Here is a 25,785-nt window from a genome sequence, read left to right on the forward strand (position 1 = left end):
CAGTGGAACCTGCTGAAGTAATTCTAGTCTCCACCATAGAAAAGTTTTCCTCTGCGACCTCATCTCCCTGCAATTCCAAGCCTGCCTCTGCATCAGATGGGGCACTGCTGGACCGTTATTTAAAAGAGGAAACACTATTTTCTCTTTTGTCTACCCAGAGACCATCTCATTTTATTGCAATTTCAAACAAAATCTTGTAAATGCAGCTGGGGAAATAAATGAACAAAACACACTGTGTAACCAGCCATTCTTTACTTATTGACTAAATATGTAATAGGTTCTTTGTTTTGGAAAAAATAGTCAGTGGTTTTGATTCTTGATATTTCTCTACAAAAGAGAAAAAGATCAAGCCATTCTTCTTGTTTCATAGTTGCATGATTACGGAACCTCCAATATAACACTTGAAATTAGCAATTTCCTTCTTACATGTTTTTTTACCTGCTTTTTTAGCCTGAACATTAATTGCTACTGTTTAAAGAGTAGTTATAAAAGCCCAAGAATCATTTTTAGTAAAATAACATTAGTAATTTAATTTTAAAACCATTAAAACAATCTATAAAATATTATAGAAAATAGCTTGTGAAGGCCAGGGATGGTAGCTCATGCCTGTAATCCTAGCACTCTGTGAGGCTGAGGCAGGAGGATGACTTGAGGTCAGGAGTTCAAGACTATCCTGAGCAAAGTAAGACCCTATTTCTACTAAAAATCAAAAAATTAACTGGTGTTGTGGCGGGCTCCTATAGTCCCAGCTACTTCAAAGGCTGAGGCAGGAGGATTGTTTAAGCCCAGGAGTTTGAGGTAGCTGTGAACTAGACTGATGCCATGGCCCTCCAGCCTGGGTGACAGAGCAAGATTCTGTCAAAAAAAAAAAAGAAGAAATGAAGGAAGAAAAGAAGGAAGGAAGGAAATAAAGAGGCTTATGAAACTTAAAAATATAAAAAATTTTGAAATGTCAAGGTACTCAGTAGAATCAAAAATCAGCCCTTGTATTTTAAGAAATTTAGATATAATTCAATCTATCCCTTGTTTATTAGCATGGAAAGGTTCCTGAGGATTATGTTAATACATATCTAATTCCAGAAGATGATTAATAAAATAATATGATAATAATAGAAATGGATTATTATGATCTATATATTATGGAAATTTATATAGCCATTAATGAGGATGAATTAAAGCTTTCTGGAAGGACATATTTGAAATATTCATCGAGGCATAGTTTTCCACATCAAAAGAAAGATCGGTTAGTAAGAATACCTAATTTATGAATAATTTAGTGTATTCTATCATATGAGTACACACACAGTCTATTCCTACATGGGAAGTCTATACATTCTGCTACACGAATTACCTATTACCATGTGTTATCCTAAACTATTTTATTTAATAAAAGTTTTAAAAGTTGCTAAAAAGAAACATATATAAATCTCTATCATCGTTTAAAATATTTAAAAGCTGTGTAAACAATATTATGCATATTTGTAAATACATAAATTTTCATTATTTTTGAAAAAATTGTAATGTTGAACTCTGCTGTCCTTGCCTTGCTCAAGAGACTGCTTGATTTCTAATGGGCACTCAACAAATATTTGTTTGAATAAATACATGATAGCAGATTAAATATGTACAACCAATGTAAAATGTAGCTAATTGAGATGGTAAATGTGGTTAAATAACAACAGGATGAAAAGGTTTCTGGAAGACCTTTCATCCTAATCTGTAGTTTTATATATGCACACAGGTGCACATACACACATATACACAAACTCTCTGCAAACCCTGAAACATTAATGTGAGAGCACTTGCTCTTACACAATTTGAAATATTTTATTTATTTATTTTTTTTTTTTACTGTTGCAGTTTGGCCGGGGTTGGGTTTGAACTCACCACCCTCAGTACATGGGGCCAGCACCCTACTCACTGAGCCACAGGCACCTCCCAGTTTGAAATATTTTGATATCTCAAATACTTGTTTGGAATATTTGGAATACAAATTTAAAACAATGTACAATAAAAATATAACTGAATAAACAAATAGATAAATATTTAAAAAATTAAAAAAGAGAAGTTGATTTTACTATACTATAAAATTATAGAAATGTGTTCTATATTTTCTAAAGTTTTCCTTGAAAACTCATGAATTTTAGCCTAGGTGCAGTGGCTTGTGCCTATAATCCTAGCAGTCTGGGAGACCGAGGCAGGTAGATTGCCTGAGCTCATGCGTTGGAGACCAGCCCGAGCAAGAGGGAGACCCTGCCTCTAAAAATAGCTGGAAGTTGTGGCAGGTGCCAGTAGTCCCATCTACTCAGGTGGCTGAAGCAAGAGAATAACTTGAGACCGAGAATTAGAGGTGCTGTGGAGCTATGACACCACAGGGCAACAAAGTGAGACTCTGTCTCCAAAAAAAAAGAAAAAAAAAAAGAGAGAGAAAGAAAAAGTGTAAATGTTTTTAGAGTCACTAGATGAGGGATCTTATTCATATCATACAGAATTTATTTGGGGGGTAAAATGTAAATGAATGCATATTTATATCCCTTTCTAATGATATGATTTGACAGTTCATTTTAAAAATCCATCTAAGGCATTCTTCCCATGTGCAATGCTGTAAGCAAAGTATTACATTGAAAATAAGGAATATAAGTGAAGTATTTTTTAAAGTACATTTTTTTCTATATAGAAGGAAAAAAATCACAACATACGAGACAAAATATTTAAAGTAAAAGCTTTCATATGTATTTGCAGTTTGCAGTTCGTGTGTGTGTGTTTTCTCTCTGTTAAACCCTTTCCTAAAACTCTGAGAATCTGCTCAGTGCGTACCTGGCTCATTCAATAATCCCTTTTTTAGTTCAAAGAAGAATTATAACAGTACATTTGTGGCAAAGAACACATTCAACTTCTAAAGTGTTACTTTTAGATATTCAACAGCAATAAAAACATTTCAAAGCATTGGATGGTACATTCTCTTTCGAATTGAAAGCTTTTCTTTATTTATAGTGTATTTAATTTTGGACATCAATAAGTTTCTTTTATTTTTGCATATAGTCATAGTATGTATTTTTCCATTAACTTATAATTTAGGTGATAAAAAATAAGTGGGCTTGTTTGCACCTCAGAGCAAATTGGAATCAAAACAAATTACACGATCAGAGCTTTTAAAAAATGTAATTGATGCCATCAAAGTCCTTGATATTGGCATTTAAGTACTTCAGCAGGTTGGGAATTTAGTCAACATATTAACAACAGCATAGCGAGTGCTTGGAGTTCAGAATACAAATAGAGGTCTATGCTTGTTTATAGGCAAGCACACTTCTTATAAGCCATAGGTGAATCAATTGTTACTCCAGAAATTCGGTAAGTGCTCAAAAATCAAAGAAATCAGTTACATTCATAGAATAATAATTTAATGCCTTTATTATTGGAGTCTTTATAAAATATTGGGTTTAGGCCCCTTTTGCTTTTTTCTTTCTTTCTTTCTTTCTTTTTAATTTAATTGTTCTTTTTATTATTTGGCCAGGGCTGGGTTTGAACTTCCACCTCTGGCATATGGGGCTGGCACCCTACTCCTTTGAGCCACAGGCACCGCCCTCTTTTTTTTTTTCCCCAATCTTTTTTTGTCCTCCACCATGCCATGGTGCAAAGAGGAAGCCTGAGCAATATACTGGCTCCTCAGTCTTAAATTTCCCAGCCTCCAGAACCATGAGCTAATAAATTTCTATTAATTATAAATTATCCAGGCTGTGATATTTTGCTATAGCAGGAGAAAACATATTAAGACAGGTCTCAAAGGGCTAAGCCTTTCTTGAAAAAATTTTAACAGTATTGGAGCATGAAAAGTATGGAGTGATTCTGCCATGTCAGTTGTCCACATAATTCCTGCCGTCCAGAGGGCCACAACCTTAGGTGGAGTCCAATTTCCTTCTTCTAACATATATAAATTCCTGCCCACAGGCTTTGCTCTGCTAAAAAGTCTCTTCAGACATAAATTTTCTGCATCTTATTTGTTGTTTTAATTCATTAACCAAGTCACACATTCTTTGCCTCTCAGAGGCCCTTTAGTACACTCGGATGGATTAATAAATATATATTTTAATATTTCTACATTGCTTCATTTAAATGATGCATGATACTCATAATTCATAGCCTGTTTAATTATTCTGAGCAGAGCAGGAAATAATTTTAATCTATTTCATATTCTTTCCTACTATCTGATTCTAGCCAGATATCTTGGCAAATTGCATTGATGCTCTCTTTATGTTTTAGGATGAAGAAAATGGAAAAACAGATTGAGATGTAATAGTTAATTCACTAATTTGTAGGGGAAGAATATAGTGTCCAATGCCTTTTAACCATGGGATGGTAACTGTCAAGTGTATGAAAAGCAAAACCATGCGATGTAATGTATCACACCTAGAAATCGGTCTTTATTTCAAATTTTCCTTTTGTTTTTCGAAGTCCAGATGCAATGTTCAGAATGTACGTGGAGTTCCAAAAATAATGTGTATCATTTATTTTATTTTAAGCTAGCATAAATATAAATAAAGGATTAGTGAAGTTTTAATCATTTTTAAAGGGGTTAGTGATGATGAATTTTCCACTATTCAATATTTTGTTGAACTATCTAATTAAAATGATTTAGAAACTTCAGTTACTTTCTAGGGTGACAAGAATCATGCAGTCTGGAACAGCAAAGTAAAACTGGATGGGTAAAAACAAGAACCATGATCAGGAGAGTCTAAAATGCGGAGTAAACACTGTGCTCAGGCTGCGGAGACCGGAGGCCACAGGCTGTGCGGCTTAAACAAGAATTTACTGGTTCACAGTTCTGAAGGCCGGAGTCCAAGATCAAAGTACCAGCAGGGTTGATGCCTTATGAGGCCTTTCTCCTTGGCGTCTATTTGGCCTCCTCTTGCTATGTCCTCACACGGCCTTTACTCTGCTCCTGCAGGGACAGAGAGAAATCTCTGTTGTCTTTTTCTGTTCTTCGAAGGACACCAGTGATACTGGATTAAAAACCCTCTCTTAAGAGCTCATTTAACATTAATTACCTCTCTACATCCTCTCTGTCAAAATACAGTCCCCTTGGGATTAAGACTTCAATCTATGAATTTAATTAGGAATACAATTTAGACCATAAGAAAGTTTTGATATCACGCAATAGTCTTGAATAGTTAAATTTTAGAAAAGCGTGCATTACAATTCTGAAGGCAAACTTATAATGTTTCCGATTGCACTCAATATAACCAATCTACGGGTTAATGTGCTGTATGTACCTCACTATTCCTAATATATTCACTGATGCTATAGCAAGAAACAACCACTCCTCTATTGCCCTCTAAAGGGTTGCAAGCACAGTCCCTGCTTAGAGCAGCCAAGAAAAACATTTAATAGATTATGGATCTAAGGAGAATATAAGTAGACTTCTCTGAACAACCAGTTTCCTTAATATGTCTGCCTGGAGAAAATGCTGTATTGTAGAGTACCCTAGAAACTATAAATCCAATTCTAAAGGTATAAATAACTGCAATGCATAAGTCATAAATTATCTAGCACCTCTTTCAGTCATGTACGCCTTTCAGTGACTATGCCTTCAGTTTAGTCAATGAAACTGAAGTCTGCTCCTTCCTTCCCCATTTCACGAATAATCTCCGTAAGAACAAAGTGACCCAGAAACAAACCATCCTCTTTCTACTCCTTGTTCCTTATAAGGAATGGATTCCTGGGTCAGGACTAATCAGTTCCAAACTCTTTTTGAGATTTAAAATGTGATTAAAGACTGCTAGCTAAGCTTGCTTATGCATTTATGTTTAGCTGGCAGGTCAGCTGATGGCTGGATAATCTAAGGCAGCCTCATCCAGAGGTCTGGTGCTTGGCGGGCTGGCATCTGAGCCAGGAGGGGCCACTGGGTCACCATAGGCCTCTCGTCATTCAGGCTACAGCAGGCTTATTAACAAGTCAGCACAATGGTTTTAAGAGCATTGAGAGGACACGTCCCAATGTGCAAGCACTTTTTTAATGTCTCAACTCAAATTTTATTGGCTGTTGCCCATTAGCCATGTCATATCACATGCCAAAGGCTAAGCTATTGTAGAAATAGTTGCCCAAGGAGTAAAGAAAAAGAGGTAAGAATAGCACAGGACATTACTGCAATTGTATTCCAAAACAGGGAAGAGCTGGAATCACTTTAAAGCATTTTGTCTAGAATAGAGGATATATGTCCGGAAAAATGTGGAAACAAGATTGAGGCTAGTCACCTAACGTGCACAACTCAATGGTACATTTCAAAACTATTAAGAGTAGCGTCTAAATGTCTTACCACAACAAGTAAGTAAGTGACGGGATGGTTATGTTAACCAGTTTGGTGTACGCTTTCCACATTGTATATCAAATCAGCACACTGTACCCCATAAATGCAGTAATGTATGCAGTTATGATTTAATAAAAAATAAATAAAAATAAGATTGGGGCTTGAGAAACTAGATGGTAAAATACTGGATTCAAGAATGCAAAGTTTATTAATGGGGAGCAGAAAAGCTAAAAGGACAGTCCCTAAGACGTTCTTACATCTGACTCCTAACTGCAAGTTATGGGGCTCCCAAAATTATCTTGATTCTCATTAATTTGTTAGAACAACTCACAGAAATGCATAAAAGGTGTTCCTTAGTTGTCTAGTGCTTAGAGGAAAAACGCTGTTACACCGCTGGTTACGGTTTATTATATGAAAAGATACAAATTTAAATCAACCAAGGGGAAAACTGCTTACAGCAGCGTCCAGGAATAGTCCAGCCACGAACTCTCGGTTGTTTTTTCCCTGTGGAATTGCAGTACCTTCTCATCAAGGATGCGTGATTGGAACAGATTATTGCCAACCAGATGTCAACTTAAAATCATAAGAGCTATCAGTTTGGAAAGAACTTTAATTCTTATGATTGGTTGCAACCTGCTAGCTGGGAAATGGAGCCTCTGGCTGATACCAAAATAAGCACTTCTCTGGAGGGAAGGTGGTACAGGAATTTTATGATAAATGGATTGGCTAAAAATACATATTTAATTGGATGTAGAGAAATGATGAATATTTGTGAAAGAGGCTGTGGACATATATTGTAAGCAAATACACATGTTACATACATCCCATGGTCACATGCAGTAAAATCAGTCTCTATACATCACGAATTTAAACCTTCACTATATATTCTATTCTGAAGGATAGTTGTGAGTAGCAATTGACTGAAGGGACCATAGTCAAAGGTACAGCATTATATAAGATGAGCATGTATGGTTTATATTTGAAATAACGTTTTAAATCTGCCAAAATTAAAGGGAAAAAATAAGTATAGAACTGGGAGCCTGGACAGGCTGGCGTCTGATCTTCTTATCAAGAAGACTTCGGAACGTGATAAACATTGAAAATATAATTGTAGAGGAAATTATTTTTGAGATGCAACTGTAAAACTGACACTAATTGAAAATTTTACATGAAAATGCAAAATTATAATCAGAGTGGCCATAGAGTTAAAGTACAATTTTATTTTATTTTATTTTATCTTTATTTATTTTTTTATTCAGTCATATACACATAGATCATGAATACATGTATGCATATGTGGGGTACCATGTGTTGATTTTTTTTATACAATTTGACGTGCTTACATCAAACTAATTAATACAGCTTTCTCCTCATTTACTTGATTATTGTGTTGAGACATTTATGTTCTACACTGGACAGATTTGACTTGTACCCTTGCAATATGCTCCATAGGTGTGGTCCCTCCATTTACTGTCCCTCTATCAAACTTCCCACCCCCGCCCCCAGTCCATTTCTGTCCTTCATCCTGAGCTATGATTGTGTTCTATCTTTCATAAGAAAAGTTGAGTAAATATAAGTTGGTTTCATAGAAGTACTGAATATATTAGATACTTTTACCTCCCTTCTTGAGATACTTTACTCAGGAGAATATGGTCCAGGTCCTTCCATGTAAACATAAAAGAGGTAAAGTCGTCATCTTTTTAATTGTGGTATATGTATACCATGGAATACTAGGTAGCCTTAGAGTACAATTTTAAATTGCACATGAACTTTATGACCATTCTTTATATATATATATTGCACTGTTACTCTGAAGAAAATCCTAATGTAATCTTTTAATCAAATTTCAGAATGTTTGTATAAGACCAAACTTTTTGTCTGTGCGGCATGTGTAGACCCGTGATCTGTACACACTGAGATCATAGGTAATGAGCTTGAACAGCACTGAAGGGCAGCTGCAGGCTTTCCAGACAAGGTGGGGGCTATGTTTTGCCACCTTCTTCTACATCTTTCCAATATCAGATTAGGAAGCTCTAATCAGCAGAGAGAGGCAGTGTGGATGTCACAACAACCTTCCTTCCTTCCACATTTCTTGGAGAGCGCTAACGTGCATTGAGAGGAGGTAGGGATAGAAATTCAAGGTTAAAAATGAACAGAGCTGCAAGAAAGAGTCCTTTTTGGAAATAAAGAATCATCCTGTTTTGTAGTTTGTATTAAATGAATAGAATGAAACATGTTTAAACATAATATTTAAACATTATGTTTAAACACCCCCCGAAACAATAGCCCGTGGAATAATTATAATAAGATGATATAAAGAAGGAAATGCAATTCTCACATGGCCATGTGGCTTTATTTTCAGTTACAGTATAATTTTTCCTCAGGGTTATGTTATTCCTCTTTTTAAATATTATGTAACACTTCTCTCGCACATGTATGTCATTGGAAAGGCATTTCCCATGCTTTTTTATAACAGCATATTGATAATAGATCTATCAATGTGAGTTAAGAAGACATCAGTAAAATCCAGATCTGTGGATTCAGAAGTCCCACGGAGAGCAGTGGTAGTCTCAAGTATACAGATGCAACATGAGAAAGATGATCATTGCAGGTGCCTGAGAGCTAATAAAGGGATAGACTAACCCTGTGGCTCATTCTTAAAAGAGTCAGAAGATGGGCTCACTCCCTCCTGCACAAGTTCCTAAATCTGGGAAAGCAGCAGTGTTTTTGGAATATTGCAATATGAGGTAATCAATTTTCATCTCACTGATAATGAGCCCCACACTGATATTTTTCAACATTTATGTGATACACCTTCTTTACCAAGGTGGTTAAATGTGCTCTGTTTTACCACGTAGCTACACGAGGATTTACTTCTAAAGAATTACAAAAGAAATATGTAGTACTTGTCTTGGTGAATTAGAAGAAAAGAGTGACTTCCTTTGCAAAAAGCTAATCATCTTCCGTCTTGAAGTCATATTACATGCTCATTCAGTACATTCTGAAGTTATGGGAAATTAAAAAGAAAAGATTATGTCTATGGCACCCCTCTGGGCACAGGACACAATTGCACTGGGGACTCCACCTAACAAATGCAAATATTGTAATCTAATTGTACCCTCGCATTAATCCAAAATTTAAAAATAATTCTAAATTAAAAAAGAAAAGATTATGAATTAAAGTCTTCCTGTGATCGTAAACCATTCCATTATAAATAATAGTTACTTTTCATCTGATAGTCTTCCATCTGAATATTCTTTACGGAGTATTATAACATAGTAAGCCCCAATGGGCTATTGAAGAGACATTTACAAGATGTAAATTGAGACAAAAGATGTGCAGGAAATACTACTGTTTATGCAAAAGAAAATTATATAAAAATGGATATACATTTTTATAGGCAGGCTAACTTCTAGAAGTTTACACAGTAATTTTTTATTAATCAAGTTTCCAAGTAAGAAACAGATGGCACAGTCAAATTAGAATAATTCTATGAGGGCTTATCCACAAAGAAATGAATTACAAAGGTGTAAATTGGTGGAGGAAACAAGAAGAAAAAGATAATGTGAAATGCCTCACATTAGCAGCAGGACTATTATCATTCTTAAGGCTGGAAGGATAGGAAAAAAGAGAGGTTTCCAAATGCTACAAGGAGGAAAAATCTAGTAGGTGAGGCTGTATTTTAAAGAGCAGGCCACCTAAGTTGCGCTCACACATCGTCAGCAAGGTGAGTAATGACATTGACCTCATTCTCCTTTTTCCCTTTTCATAGGTAAAACAAATTCGGCAAGCCTGACTTTTCTAGTTATATAGTTGATATGGATCAATTTCTCAGAGCAGTAAACACAGAGGAACAGTTGGAGAGTATATTTGAGGAGGCAAACAGCAAAAATATATTACACCACGCTTAACTATGCTTCACAGGTGTCTGGTAGTATATATATCTCATGAATGGCTTATTCCTCCAGAAACTTTACAATTTATTAAAAATTGTGTACATAGGCCCCTCGAAAGTTTTGAGACAGACTGTGTTAGAGTCCATTATTTCACTTCTGAGAAACAGAGTTGACAGCGTCTTCTCTGATTTAGCAGTGCAGGTTGTCACTGGCTGAGCTCATCAGTGTGGCTGGGCTGGCTTCATTCGCTTCCATCCCTGCAGTTACAATTTTTGATTTTGGGGTACCTTAAAACCTTCTTAATGTAATGATCCACCTATAACAAATATTTTCTATTAAAGAACCAACAACCGGCAAAAAAAAAAGAAAACTTCTCTTAGAAAGTGAAGTCTTTTTCTTTTTTCTTCTTGAGAGAGAGTCTCATTTTGTTGCTCATTTTGTTGCCCTTGGGAGAGTGCTATGGAGTCATAGCTTACAGCAATCTTAAACTCTTAGATTCAAGAGATGGTCTAGCTTCAGCCTCCCGAATAGCTGGGACTACAGGTACCCGCCACAGCACTGGCTAGTTTTAGGGATGAGGTCTCACTCTGTCTCAGGCTGGTCTCGAGCCTGTGAGCTCAGGCAATTCACCTGCCTCGGCCTCCCAGAGTGCTAGGATTACAAGCGTGAGCCACAGGGCCTGATCTATAATTAATTGCATCAATATTAAAATAAGATATTTCTTGCTTGTGGAAATTGAGACTTACCTGACACATTTGTAGCAAAGAGTCTGCATGTAGCTTGAGGGCTTCAGGAACTTAAAGTAACAGGATAGAAAAATCTCACTTCAGGTCAAAAGCTTTTTGCCCTGATGTTCACAGTGGGAGGAAAGCTAATAGAGGTGTTTTACAAGCCTACGCTGAAGTTTAGGCACGCCATTCTGGGTTAGTTGTGTTGTTTTGGTTATAACTATGCATTTGTGTAAGTGAAATAAACAACTTCTTTTACACTGTGGGGCGATTTTCTTCAAGCATACTTTTATGTCTTTACTATACATTTCCTTACCAGAAAACACAGCTTAGTAGTGATACAATGGACTTATGACATTCTGTACACATGTCAATGTCCAATTTGATAAAATTTAACAAATGTGTACAATCCTCTATTATTCCTCAGTAACCACAGGGGATCGAGAGATTGGTTCCAGTCCCCCTCAACACCAAAACCTGATGATGCCCAAGTCTCTGACATCCAATGAGGTGATATTTGCATATCACATACATATCCTCATCTATATTTTAAATCAGTTCCCAATTTCTTATAATATCTCCAACATTGTAAGTGCTATATAAATAGTCACTATGCCACATTTTTAAAATTTATTCTATATTTATTTTTGTATTGTTGTTTTTAATTTTTTTTTAAATTTTCAAATAATTGTGGTTAGTGGTTAGTTGACTAGTGAATGCAGACCTGAGCACCACCGAGGTATCGTGAATATCAAGATGGTGAACATGTTGGAAACTCCCCAAAGCTTCCTGACTTCCCTTTGTGACACCCCTCCCTAGGTGGCCCCTGGTGTCCTCTCAGCTGTAATAAATCAGTTCGCATTTTCCAGGTTTTCATAAACGTCATGAAAGACCTCATGATTGGTCTTCTTTTTCCTCAGACTTCTTTTACTCAGTATAATGATTTTGAAATTTTTCCCTTTTGTTATGTGTATCAATAATTCATTCCTTGTATTGCCAAGTAGTATTTTATTTTACAGCTATGCTGATATAACTTCATCTATCTAGATGTTAATGGATATTTGGGCTGTTTCCAGTTTTTGCTTATTAAAAATAAAGAGGCTTTGAACATGAATGTGTAATCTGTGTATAAGAAAATGCTTTCTACTGTCCTAGGGGTAAAACGACTGTGGTATGTAGATGTTTAATATTTTAGGAAACTGCAAATCTTTCCTCCAAGAAGGTTACAATATTTTACATTCCTTCCAGATGTAAATGAACATTTCAGTTTCTCTCCATCTTTACCAACACGTGGTACAGGTGACCCTTTTCATTTAGCCATTCTAGCAGCCATTCTAATTTTAAAAATGTGGCATAGTGACATATAGAATTTACAATGTTGGAGATATTAAAAGAAATGTAGAACTGAGGAGGATGTGTATGTTATATGAAAATATTACCTCGTGCGTAGGCTTATCTCATTGTGCTTTTTCCTGACAACTAAGGATGCTGCAGATATTTTTCTTGTGGCTATTTGCTAAGCATGTATTTTCTTCTGTTTAGTATCCATTACCTTCACCCTTCAAAAATTATCTTTGAGATTTCTCTATTATGCTAGATGTACGTTCTTCCTGAGATATATGAATTCCCACTACTTTTCTCTTGGAGCATAGATTATCCGTCACTCTTATCAGCGTTTCCAAGAGCAGAAATGGATACATTGTAATTTTTCAAATTGTTTTTTCCTGATCATGAAATAGGAATCAGAAAAAAAAAATACAAAAAAAATCAAAATTAAATGAAAAATTGATGTTTTAAGATGGAAAAACTGAACATGAAATCAAAGTGCTCAATGAAAAGAGAGCTCGTGTGCTCTTTTTTGTTGTTGGAGTTGAAACACATTCTTCTTTGTTAAGTATCACAAGACTAGAAAAGCAAATATTCAATGTATGCAATATTAATATGAAGGCAGCAGACGATCTAATTCACATCCATGTAGGAGAAAATCTCATGTTGGTTCCAGTTGGGGAAAGGGTGAAGGAGGTGGGGGAACAGGCAGGAGGAGGGTTCAGGGTGTCCCCACTTAATGGGGACGTAGCAGGATATAGCACAACTAGAGGGACTCCATCTAACAAATGCAAATATTGTGACCTGGTCGTTTGTATCCTCACATTAACCTGAAATTTAAAAGAGAGAGAGAGAGAATAATAAATATTGTCACGAGAGAAGGACGACACCTACAGATTCTAACGATACTGAAAGATCTATAGGAGAATATTGAGTATTACAGACCACTTATGGCTACAGATTTAACATCTCTGCTGAACTGGAAAAACTCTATTAAAGATACAAACTACCAAAACTCACTAAGCAAAAAAATAACACAAATAAGCTCACATCAGCTAAGGTAACTTAATTTGTACTTTATTTTCACAAAGAAAAGTAAACTCTACAGTCTAAACCTATGCGGCTTTCTTTGTAATTTCTATACACATTGAAAGACATAAAACCAATTTCATACAACCCTTCTGGAAAATTAAAAAGAAGGCCGTCTTTGGTAGTACATTCTCTGAGGTCAGTGTTATTCTAATGATAAAACTAGAAGAAAAGATTTTACAAAAAACTACAGATATCCTGTATGCATTTAGATGCAAAATTTCAAAGTGAAATTTAGTAAATAAAATCCAACTGTATGCAGTATCTAAAGATTATACCTCTTCATTAAGTGAGAATAAAATTTATCCTGGGAATGCAAGATATTTTCAAATGTTTGTCTATGGTTTTAGTTCTTTTAAATAAACAGCTAAAGGTCTAGGTAAGTCCAGTTTCTGTTACTCCAACTTTTTCAAAAGCCACAATAAATACACCACTCTTTCTATCAATTATGGCACCATTGATTTAATGAGCGCCTGTCCGTTGATAGTACACTAGTGGTCAGACCGTATGCTACTGTACATCAGACAAATTATATCAAAGTTTTTGAGTCATGGACTTCAGAATGATCATTTTTTCATTTTTTCTTTTTCTTTTCTTTCTTTTTTTTTTTTTAACTTTCCTAGCTGCTTTGTTATCTGTGTGTAATTACAGGATGTATTTAGAAAAAGTAGGGCATAATTATGTGTGTGTAGGAATCTTTCAGGGAAGGAAAAGATATTTTTCTCCATATTATTGGTCTCTCGTTTAAGGCCTCAAATTCAAGTAATTCATTTAATCATACAACTCTAAGTCTTTTATCATCATCAGTCCATTCAAATCTACCCTCTTGCACTTCTCCTCTCTCTCTCTCCCTCCTTCCTCCGTTTCCATCTATCCCTTCCTCTCTCCCTCCCTCCCTTCCTTATTTCCTTCCTCTGTTCTTACATTCTCTATTTCCTAGACTTTTTCTTCTACTCCCCCTAGAGACAACCATTCTAAGATATTTATTATGCATTTATGTTTATTTTAATTTTTCTAATCTTTTTCTTTATTAAATCATAGCTGTGTACATTAATGTGATCATGAGGCACCATACACTGGTTTCATAGACCGTTCGACACATTTTCATCACACTGGTTAACACAGCCTTCCTGGCATTTTCTTAGTTATTGTGCTAAGACATTTTCATTCCACATTTACTAAGCACCACAGGTGTAATCCCACCAATCTCCCTCCCTCTACCCACCTCCCCCCTCCCTCCTCTCCTTTTCCCCCTTCCCTCTATTCTTAGGTTGTAACTGGGTAATAGCTTTCATGTGAAAACCATAAATTAGTTTCATAGTGGGGCTGAGTACATTGGATACTTTTTCTTCCATTCTTGAGATACTTTACTAAGAAGAATATGTTCCAGCTCCATCCATGTAAACATGAGAGAGGTAAAGTCTCCATCTTTCTTTAAGGCTGCATAATATTCCATGGTGTACATATACCACAATTTATTAATCCATTCGTGGATCGATGGGCACTTGGGCTTCTTCCATGACTTAGCAATTATGAATTGGGCTGCAATAAACATTCTGATACAAATATCTTTGTTATGAGGTGATTTTTGGTCTTCTGGGTCTATGCCTAGTAGAGGAATTATAGGATTGAATGGCAGATCTATTTTTAGATCTCTAAGTGTTCTCCAAACATCTTTCCAAAAGGAATGTATTAATTTGCATTCCCACCAGCAGTGCAGAAGTGTTCCCTTTCTCCACATCCACGTCAACATCTCTGGTCTTGGGATTTTGTGATATAGGCTAATCTTACTGGAGTTAGATGATATCTCAAAGTAGTTTTGATTTGCATTTCTCTGATGATTAAAGATGATGAGCATTTTTTCATATGTCTGTAGGCCGTGCACCTGTCTTCTGCAGAGAAGTTTCTCTTCAAGTCCCTTGCCCAGCCTGTGATGGGATCACTTGTTCTTTTCTTGCTTATACGTTTGAGTTCTTTATGGATTCTGGTTATTAAACCTTTGTCGGAGACATAACCTGCAAATATTTTCTCCCGTTCTGAGGCTGTCTGCTTGCTTTACTTACTGTGTTCTTGGCTGTGCAGAAGCTTTTTAGTTTGATCAGGTCCCAGTAGTGTATTTTTGAAGCTCCTTCAATTGCCTAGGGGGTCCTCCTTATAAAATACTAGCCCAGACCAATTTCTTCAAGGGTTTTCCCTGCACTCTCTTCTAGTATTTTTATAGTTTCATGTCTTACGTTTAAATCTTTAATCCAGTGAGAGTCTATCTTAGTTAATGGTGAAAGGTGTGGGTCCAGTTTCAGTCTTCTACAGGTTGCCAGCCAGTTCACCCAGCACCATTTGTTAAATAGGGAATCTTTTCCCCACTGAATGTTTTTAATTGGCTTGTCAAAGATCAAATAACGGTAAGCAGCTGGATTCATCTCTTGGTTCTCTATTCTGGTTATTACTTATGTTTATTTTAAAATAGATGGATTATATGTGTATGTGTGCTTTTAATTTCAATAAATGATATTGTACTTTGTATCTCCTATTTTTTTCTTGCTCTTCTTTTTTGTTACTCAAAGCTGTATTTATAAGATCCAACCGTGCTGTTATAAGTGTGTTTATTTCTTGCTTCAAATTGCTATATGAATTTGGAATCCATTACACTTCTTCATCTGCTTTACAAGTGATGGACGTCTGGACTGCCTATAATCTGTTACTATCTCACAATGCTGTGTCTTGAACTTCCTAATAAATGACCCAGTTTGGAGATGTAGACATCATCTTGCATTATGTATTCCCATGAAGAGAAATTCCGAGACAAAATGTATGTGTAAGAGTAAGGTGTGTATTGGCTGGTTACTATCCAGAGTGGATTCTGCGGTCTGTGGTGACTCCAAGGGCACTTGAGACTTGTTATGTTCTAATATCCACATATCTGCTGAGAGTGACCCAGCTTTCAAAAGTGTTGCTGAGAAATAGGAACCACTCAGAACCGAATGTTTAATTGCTACTTTCACTTACATGTTTCAGATACCTAATGACTCTGTGCCTCTCTTCATATGCTGATTAGCACTTTCCTGTCTCTCTGTTAATTGCAGTCCAAAAATTTGCTCATTTGTTGCTTGGAAATTGGCCATTATAATAGAATCTTGTTGATTTTTCAAGACCTCCTTTTTTTGTGTAGTTTTTTTATTTTTTCAATACTCATCCCTTGCTGATGTTGCCTATGTAAATATTGTCTCCCATTCTGTCATCCTTCTAATAATTTTGTCTATAGTGACTTCACTGGCAGAAGTTGTTAATTGTGATGTATGCAATTAACTCCCCTCCCCGTTTTTTTTTTTTTTTCTTTTTTTCTTTTTTGAGATAGAGTCTCACTAAGTCACTCTTGGTAGAGTACCATGGCGTCACAGCTCATAGCAACCTCAAACTCTTGGGCTTAAGTGATTCTCTTGCCTCGCTCAGCCTCCCAAGTAGCTGGGACTACAGGCGCCTGCCACAATGCCCGGCTATTTTTTGGTTGTAGTTGTCATTATTGTTTGGCAGGCCTGGGCTGGATTCGAACCCACCAGCTCTGATGTATGTGGCTGGCGCCCTAGCTGCTGAGCTACAGGCACCGAGCCAATTAATCCCCTTTTTAAAAACTTATCAATAAGCAGTTTTACATATGATTTTTTTTTTCTCCTTAGGCCACAGATATTTGCTACATTTTCTTCTACTTTATCTTTCTTTATCATTTTACCTTTCACTTTTCTTTTTTTTTTTTTTTTGTAGAGACAGAGTCTCACTGTACCGCCCTCAGGTAGAGTGCCGTGGCATCACACGGCTCACAGCAACCTCTAACTCTTGGGCTTACGCGATTCTCTTGCCTCAGCCTCCGGAGCAGCTGGGACTACAGGCGCCCGCCACAACGCCCGGCTATTTTTTCGTTGCAGTTTGGCAGGGGCTGGGTTTGAACCCACCACCCTCGGCATATGGGGCCAGCGCCCTACTCACTGAGCCACAGGCGCCGCCCTACCTTTCACTTTTCTATCATTAATCCAGTTGGAGTCCACCTGATATTCTATAAATATACAGTTCTAATTTTTTTCATAATGTGAAATAAGTTTTACAGAGTGTACAATCCTCCATTGTATCGGTGTCTTGATTTACGGCAGCTTGGTTATAGTAGTTTCTGTTCCTGTTCTGTTTTGTCTCCAAATATGTAATTAATTCCATTTGTCTATTCTTCAACCAATCTGCACTGTTTTAATCACTAGGTCTTTGTGGTGAGCTTGATTATTTATCTCTAATCTAACAAAATGCTATTAACATTTATGGTTTGAAATTACGTCTCAAGCTTCCTTATAGATTTTAATTCTGTTTTTTTTTTTCCTTCAGACATCTAGGAGTTCCTGAATCTGATATTCCAAATCAACTATTTCTTCTTTACTATATCCTTACAATTCTGACCCCTTATCTATTTTTTTATATAAACCATTATAGTTTCATATATAAAATTTCTTTATATATGAAAATCTTATATATAAAAAAATCTTTACCTTCCTATTTAAGATATTTGCCTCATTTAATAATTCTGCCTCCTGTTATCATTTATCCACATCTTTTAGGGTGTCTGTCCTCTTCAGATTAATCTACTTCTTGCTCATGGGCTCACATTAATTTAGGTTATTAGATATGGTCTGTTAAAATGGCTTGAGTAAGGCTTCGAGCTCAAATATTTTTCTTTTTTAAAAAACAACACCCTTAGCCAGTATGATAATTATCATTTCGTGTCAGTTTTTCAAGAAAACCCTATGGTCAGACTAAAGCAGTGATGGCCAAGGGATACTCCCTTCACACCTGTTTTCTTCAATGCCTCATCTCTGCCAACTTTTTTTAATGCAGTGGCAAAATCTTAAGGGCACTGGGTTACTGACTGGAGTTTTGGCCTGAAGAAACACATCGGTCAGAAGCCGAGACAGGAACTAAGTCTAAGACAGTTTCTCTAACCTCCATTCTCTCTGCAGGGTCCAGGGGTCTGCTTTTTCAGAATGAAGTCAGGCTCCTCCCAAACGCACTGATCTGAGACAACATTTTATCTTGGATGAAGCCATGGATGTCTTCATTGTGTTTTAGTTACTCTTATTTCATTGTTGTTATTTGACAGTCTGTGTTTTCCTCCTGTCTTTAATTTCCCCAGAGCTGAGGTTGGGGGAGGGCATCATCAAATCAAGCTGATTTCCACCTTTCCAGGAAACGAAACTTTGTCCTTACCTGTCTGTGTTGCATTTGGGACAATGTGCCAAGATAGAAATAATAGCTTATTTCATTACGTACACATGGGTTTTAATAAATTTGAATTCATTTTTATCTGATTCTACATTTCTTTTTTTTTTTTCCCTCTGTTGACTTTATTTTTTTTTTTATTAAATCATAACTGTATACAATGATATGATTATGGGGCATCATACACTCACTTCATAAACCATTTGACACATTTTTATCACAGTGGTTAACATAGCCTTTCTGGCGTTATCTCAGTTACTGTGCCAAAACATTTACATTCTACATTTACCAAGTTTCGCAAATACCCCTGTAATATGCACCACAGGTGTGTTAATCTCAAGTTGTTATTGTTGTTCTTATTCTTAAGAAATATTTCATCCTCATAATTTTCATAGCACCCAAGTTACATCCTTGATAAACATAACAATAATTTTAATTAGTTTTATTCTGAAGAATTATTTAATTTAGTCCTCATGTTAAATAATTATTTTAGGTATTAAATTTACATTTTTTAAAAAAAAGTAATTAGTAGAGGAACAAATGTCTTGGAAATTAGGGCTTACATTTGGACCAAGATCTGAATTTCCCCAGAAGTTGAGCTTGTAATCCTTACAATATATTTCCATTGGTGTCAAATAAACACTGGAAAACATTTACTGGTTTAGAGTAAGAGCATTAGAAAGAATAAGAAAGGATTATAAAGAAAAGAAGAAAGAAAAGAAAGAGGAGGGAAAGGAAAAGAACAAGATAGAAAAACAAGAAAAAGAAAGAAGAAAGAAGTAATGAAGAAAAACATGAAAAATGAAATAAATATCCTCTACCTTAGTTTGCTGCAAATCACAGTTCAAATATTTTTCTTTCTTTTCTTTTTTTTTAATTAAATCATAGCTGTGCACATTAATGTGATCATGGGGCACCATACACTGGTTTTATAGACCATTTGACATATTTTCATCACACTGGTTAACATAGCCTTCCTGGCATTTTCGTAGTTAGTATGTTAAGACATTTATATTCTACATTTAGTAAGTTTCACATGTACCCTTGTAAGATGCACCACAGGTGAGAAAGATGGAGACTTTACCTCTTTCATGTTTACATGGATGGAGCTGGAACATATTTTTCTTAGTAAAGTATCTCAAGAATGGAAGAAAAAGTATCCAATGTACTCAGCCCTACTATGAAACTAATTTATGGCTTTCATATGAAAGCTATAACCCAGTTATAACCTAAGAATATGGGGAAGGGAGAGAAGGAGGAGAAGGGAGGGGGGTGGATGGGCGGAGGGAGGATGATGGGTGGGATCAAATATTTTTCTCAGCTCTCTTTCTCAACAGAATGAATTCACTTTGCCATATATGCCTTTATTCCATCTCACAATACCTGCTGGGCCAACACCGACGTATGTGAAAACGCAGACCCACCCTAGTAGTCCTGATGAAGATGAAGTCTTCATATTAAGATCTGGGACCAATTTCTTAGATGACTAATCCCTTGCTGTCCCAGTATATGTTTATAGGCCATTTCATGCTGACGGGAGCTGCTGTTTTCTACTGTTGAATATCATATACATTATTCATAACACATGGCAGTAAAACTGAATAATTAATATCTCAATATCAGTGATCATCCACCCTCCCTTCACATGCCAATATACAATTTGGAAATTCTTTTTGATGCATGCCCAAAGCACATACCACACTGTGCAAGACTTCTGCATTCTGACAGATGTGCATGCCCTATACATCTGAAACACAGCTATAACACAGCAATTATTTTTCTAAGATCCCATAAATAAAAATGAGAAAGTACACCTCTATATATTCTTAAAACTGAAGAGTTGGTTCCACTCTAGTAAACTATTCATTTAAAAAAATGGTTATTGAACTTAATGAGCACCTGAATATATGTGTAGAAATTTACCCCCTTGACAAGGCAATTTAAAAGTTGACGTGTTCCAGAATTAGAATCACAAGAAATAATGGGAAGGGACTTTTGAGTAAGTAATAGAACTCCCAATCGTTATGTGACTCTCTGAGAATTAATACTCTTTAAAAAAAGGAGTAGGGATACCTTTTCCTTCCCTAAGTAGATAATAGTAGCAATGTCATTTAATTTTATTTAAAAATATAAAGTGTAAGTTAAAAGAAATTACCTGCCCTTTTTAAGCTAATGCCATATTTTACATTTTACCCTTCATTATTAGTTTCATCACTATTGACTAATATCCATTTAATAGGTAAAGATACCACCCTCGCAAGAGGTCTGGTATCTCCAGAATGCTGATTTTTTTTTTTTTTTATTTAAGTCACATAACCTACTATAGTAATGACGAGATCACAGTTCATTACAGAAATGATATGAACTATATATATTCATAAGGACTCATTAACATCTTCTGAGTTCCAATTGTGTGTAAGACACAATCTGGCTTAGCTATTATTCTTATATCCAGTGGGAATTATAATTGAAATTAAAAAGACAAAAAACACAAGGTGTGTAGAAGGACTAGAAGTGGAATCCCAAAATAGCACTTTTGTAAAGTGACTTCATATTAGAGTGACAACAAGAAATATAAAAATAGACATATGGAAATAGCCAAGTTGATTAAAAAGTGAGTTTCTGAATTAGTGCCATTTGGAAGTTCATGTCAAATTCTGATTCTGTTCTAACATATCAGGAAATGTGTCATATTCACACCCCAGGCCATTTGATATCCTTCATCTAAAGGTCCCTAGGTTTCCCAGAAAGGCGTTTTATTCCCCTTCAGAGCCCTATAGCCTGCAGCATAAAGACCCACATCAACTCTTAACAGAAATCCATCCCCAACATGACCAAGACATGATTATTTCAACTTACATGTACAAAAAAGCTCCCTGCTGTGCTCAGCATTGTTGAAAGTCATTGTTGCCACTCTCCCTGAAGTTGTAGAGTTGTTTTTTCCCCCCATTAACAAGAGAACATTTCAATTCACTTGCGTTCCTTTAGTCACTGAGGTGGCATTAGCACTAACTTTACACTTTGAAATGGTTACAGTCAAGTTTTAGATCACAATCCTCCTACCATTACTAACAGCGATGGTTTTCAAACAATACAGCTGTAAGAGAGCCTGGGAATTACGTAGGAAAGGAAGGGTGGGAAAGCAGCTCTATTGAAAAGTAAGGATCTCCTGTGACTGAAAAACCTCCTTTCTGTACCGAATGAACCCCAGATGGGCCTTTTCCATTGACAAGCTAAAGGTATTTCTGAGAATGGGATAGTCAAGTAACAAAAAGTCATTTCTTCCAAATCGAAGTTAATTGCTAAAACGAGTGCTTGAAAGAATAACCTCTTCAGAAGACAGGGCAGGGGGGTGGTTAGCTGTGTTCCTCCTCCAACCGTGTGTACTTAGCAGAGCTGTCTTCTTTTCCAGACCGCACATGGAGTAGCCCCTCTGAGCAAGAAGAGGCCTGCAGACCCAGCTGCTGCAGGAGAGGCCAGGTCTCGTCCCTTATCACAGCATGAAATACTTGTCACTGCACTCCGTGGTCTGGGGCCATCATTCCCCAACTAATTCAGGTCTTTGTAAAGATGCACATGAATCCCTGCGTGAATTCCATTCAGCATTTAGCCTTTACTAGAGTAGTGCAAAGACATAAAGTGTCAGCGCCCAAATTGAGTCCCCATGGGGCTCTAATATACTTACCAGATGCTTCCACTCTGCTATCCTCTAAAGGACAGTGTCTCCAGGTTGACATTTCTTCTTGCTATTTTCACAGGTTGGCTGAAAAAAGGTTTTAAAAAGAGTGACAGTGAAGCATTTCAGCATTCCTTGATCCCACACTCATAGCTGTGCTTACCCTTTTATTCATGTTTTCCTCATTGTATGAATAAGGATTTTCAGCATTAACTATGGTTTTCTGTTGTTACCTCTGTTTTTTTAAAAAAGAAAAGAAAAGAAATCACACAGAACTATATAATAAACTCCCCCCAATGTTTCATTCATAAATTCACCAGAATGACACCACAGTGAATATCTAATGATGGTTCGCCTGGATAGTTTTGCAATGAATAGACATGTATTAGTGGATGTGATTATATTTTCTGCATTTTATAACTGATTCCCAGACATCAGATAAGACAGGCATATGCTCTCAAACTACTGAGAAATGGGGTAAATCCATTTCATCAAAATACTTAGGAAAGGTCAAATTTCTAGATCAATCACCTGGAAAATGTCGGTGAATCCATCAGTCAACTTACGCTGATTTGTGTGAGGCACTTTGATATGAACTGGCTATAAACATGCTCAGCCCATGTGACAGTCTGCAGAGAACATGGACTGGGCTCCTTTCTAGGTATGAAACACTCAGAATAAAATTTTAAGATTATTCATGATTGCAACTCTAGATTTTAAAATTATACACACATATTTCTACTCTTACTCTATTATGTTAATCATAAAGGTTAAATTCAATTCCCAAATCCTAGATAAGTACGTTTTTTATTCAAGGTCTTCCCTGAATGTGTCTTAATCACCAAATGGTTAAATGTGAGTCCTGGAATTGCACAGTGCATTTGCCTATTTATTTTTGTTAAGATCCCAAACAGCTTTAAAATTCTAAGAGGGACCAGAATAACCAGCAAATGTAAGTTGAAGAAAATATTAGGCCCATGTATTTGTTTTAGTCACTATGCTGCCACAGAGAAGGTCACCTCAATGACATTTGAAGTGGAAATTAGAATTTAAATTTTAGGTGGGAGAGCATCAGTGCCAGCAGAGATCCAGGAAAGTTTTCATCAGAGAGGAAAGTAAATAAGAGAAGTCTGTCCCACGTAGGCCTTTTTCTTCCAGAGGTCAAGTGAGGCTTATGATGGTGAGTAGCATATGAGTTTGATCTTGAGCTCTCTTGACATGGTTTTTGAGACAAATTATCAGTAAAGTGGAAGGGTCAGAAGAAAGGCATCGAGGAGAACAGGGAAGGCTAATTTAATTGCCTTTGTTCCTCAGTGACATAGCTTAAATTGAGCTTGCATTTCTGAGAGCACGGGGATATCTGCATGCTTGAATTTTCATAAATGGAAAATGAACTCAAAGCACTTGGCCTACAGATAACGTTATCCCTTTGAATTTGAAGGACAAAAAATACAACAGGGAGTCAAGGGAATCTGAAAATTCTTCTTTCTATCATTTTCCCCTGATTTTTAGAGGGGGTGGAGGTGAGGGTCAGTTTAAATATAAAGTACAATATACTACATGCAATATAATACAGTAAGTAAGGTAAAAGTGTACAATGCCAAGTATAGATCCTAAATATATATTTTTGAGGAAGAATTATAATTTATGGCTATAGGTGAAAAAAGCAGTTTATTTCCTGGTGACTTATTCGTTAGTGGATCAAACAAACATCTATTTTTGCGTTTTTATTTATTTTTTTTTTTGGCGGAGGCTGAGTTTGAACCCACCACCTCTAGTACATGGGGCTGGCGCCTTATTCCTTTGAGCCACAGGCGCCACCCTCAAATAAACACACATTAAAGATGCCTTGAAACGGTGTATATGCTGATAAATTCTGTCACTAATGTGTTATGTAGAAGACATTTCAATTATCTGACTAAATTTCCAAAGACTCAGAGACATGCCAGGGTAATGATTCTAAGATGTGTTAGAAAAACAAAGAAAACATGAAAATCTCCAATATATTCCAAGATTGAAAAACTCAGAGCTTTTTTTTGTTAAAAAATCTGGCAATACTGTGATTTCCTGGATATGAACATGATTAAAATACATGCACAAAAAGATGAATTTACATGCATCACTTGCAACTCTTCAAAAAAATTTAGATTTCATTTGAGTTGATTTCTTCTACATTTCATAGAATTTGTTGTTACTAAGTAACAGTGATCACTGTGTGAGATTTTATTAATGCTCAAATGCATCTAAGTAATGAAAAATTAAAGCTACTATAAATATGATGAAAATTATAATTGTGTCTGTAGTTAAAAAATTGTTTGTGAAACACAGACTTGTAATTCATTCGTGTTTATGAGCAATATAAATTTATAAAATTCAAATAAACGAAACATCAATAAATATGATCTATTGCTTGAGGAAGGAATAATAAATAGCATCTTCTTTTCTCCTCCTCAGGTGGAAATCAATTAAGAGATGCAGGAACAGACAGAGGTCAAAAGAGCCCCAAGAACACGGCTCGCGCCTGACGTGGAGAATGACGCTTGCCTTTCTGTTACAGCCGTGCGGGTTTGCTCAGACTACAACTTGAAGTTGAACTCACCTACCCAGCTTCAAGCATTCCAGGGACTTGCAAGACGTCTCCATGGCGTCCTGCCCCTCTGAAACTCTAAAGAAGGTGCTGCAGAGATGATGTGCTTCTAGGAAACATGTCAGAGAGCAGAGAGGGAGGAGCTGCGTCACATCTTCTCTTTCTTCCATCTCAAAGTCACTCCCCTTTCCAAAAGAGAACACGAAGACAGAAAAAGGTCCATATTTTTTGACCTACACTATGGGAAGCACTGCTAGATTTCTAAATTCTGTAGAACTTCCATAGTTGACCACCTCCCTACCCTGAGCACTTCAAGTTGACATGATTTTCATAGACCAGACATGCACCACGTATGTGTGAGAGTACAGAAGGCCTCGTTCCTTATGTTGACCCCTTCTGTATGTTGAGCCCCTTGTTACAGTCCCTTGGACGGTCAACTTACAGAGGTGCCACTGTATATCTAACTTTGGAATTAGGCATGCTTTCTGTCTGCACATGTTCAATATCAACCATGTGGCCCCAGTTTGACTGGAAGAATAGTGACAGATAATAGATCCTTTTTATTACTTTCTCACATGGACATTCTCTCAACTTGACCGCAAAAGAAGATGACAGTTAATAAATGCTTTAGCCATCATTGTTAATTACTTAACATCTAGCTACAAAACTCCAGATTCTATTGTTTTCTATGTTAGGGATATGCCGAGAGAAGGAGAGGAACAGAGATTCCACATTTGAACAGTGAGCTTGTAGCTTGTCCTTATGGACCTTTGCTTGTCTTAATGTGTTTTATGGACTCAGGAATGAGAGACAATGAACTTCAGAAGGTGATGCGAAATGCCCTCAGTGCTTGAATAACAATAGTGGCAATATCTCCATATATTCCTCAGTTAAGATTTTTAACAGAGACAATAAATTTTGGATTC

Source organism: Nycticebus coucang, chromosome 23 (assembly GCF_027406575.1).
Source record: "Nycticebus coucang isolate mNycCou1 chromosome 23, mNycCou1.pri, whole genome shotgun sequence".
Lineage (NCBI taxonomy): Eukaryota > Metazoa > Chordata > Mammalia > Primates > Lorisidae > Nycticebus > Nycticebus coucang.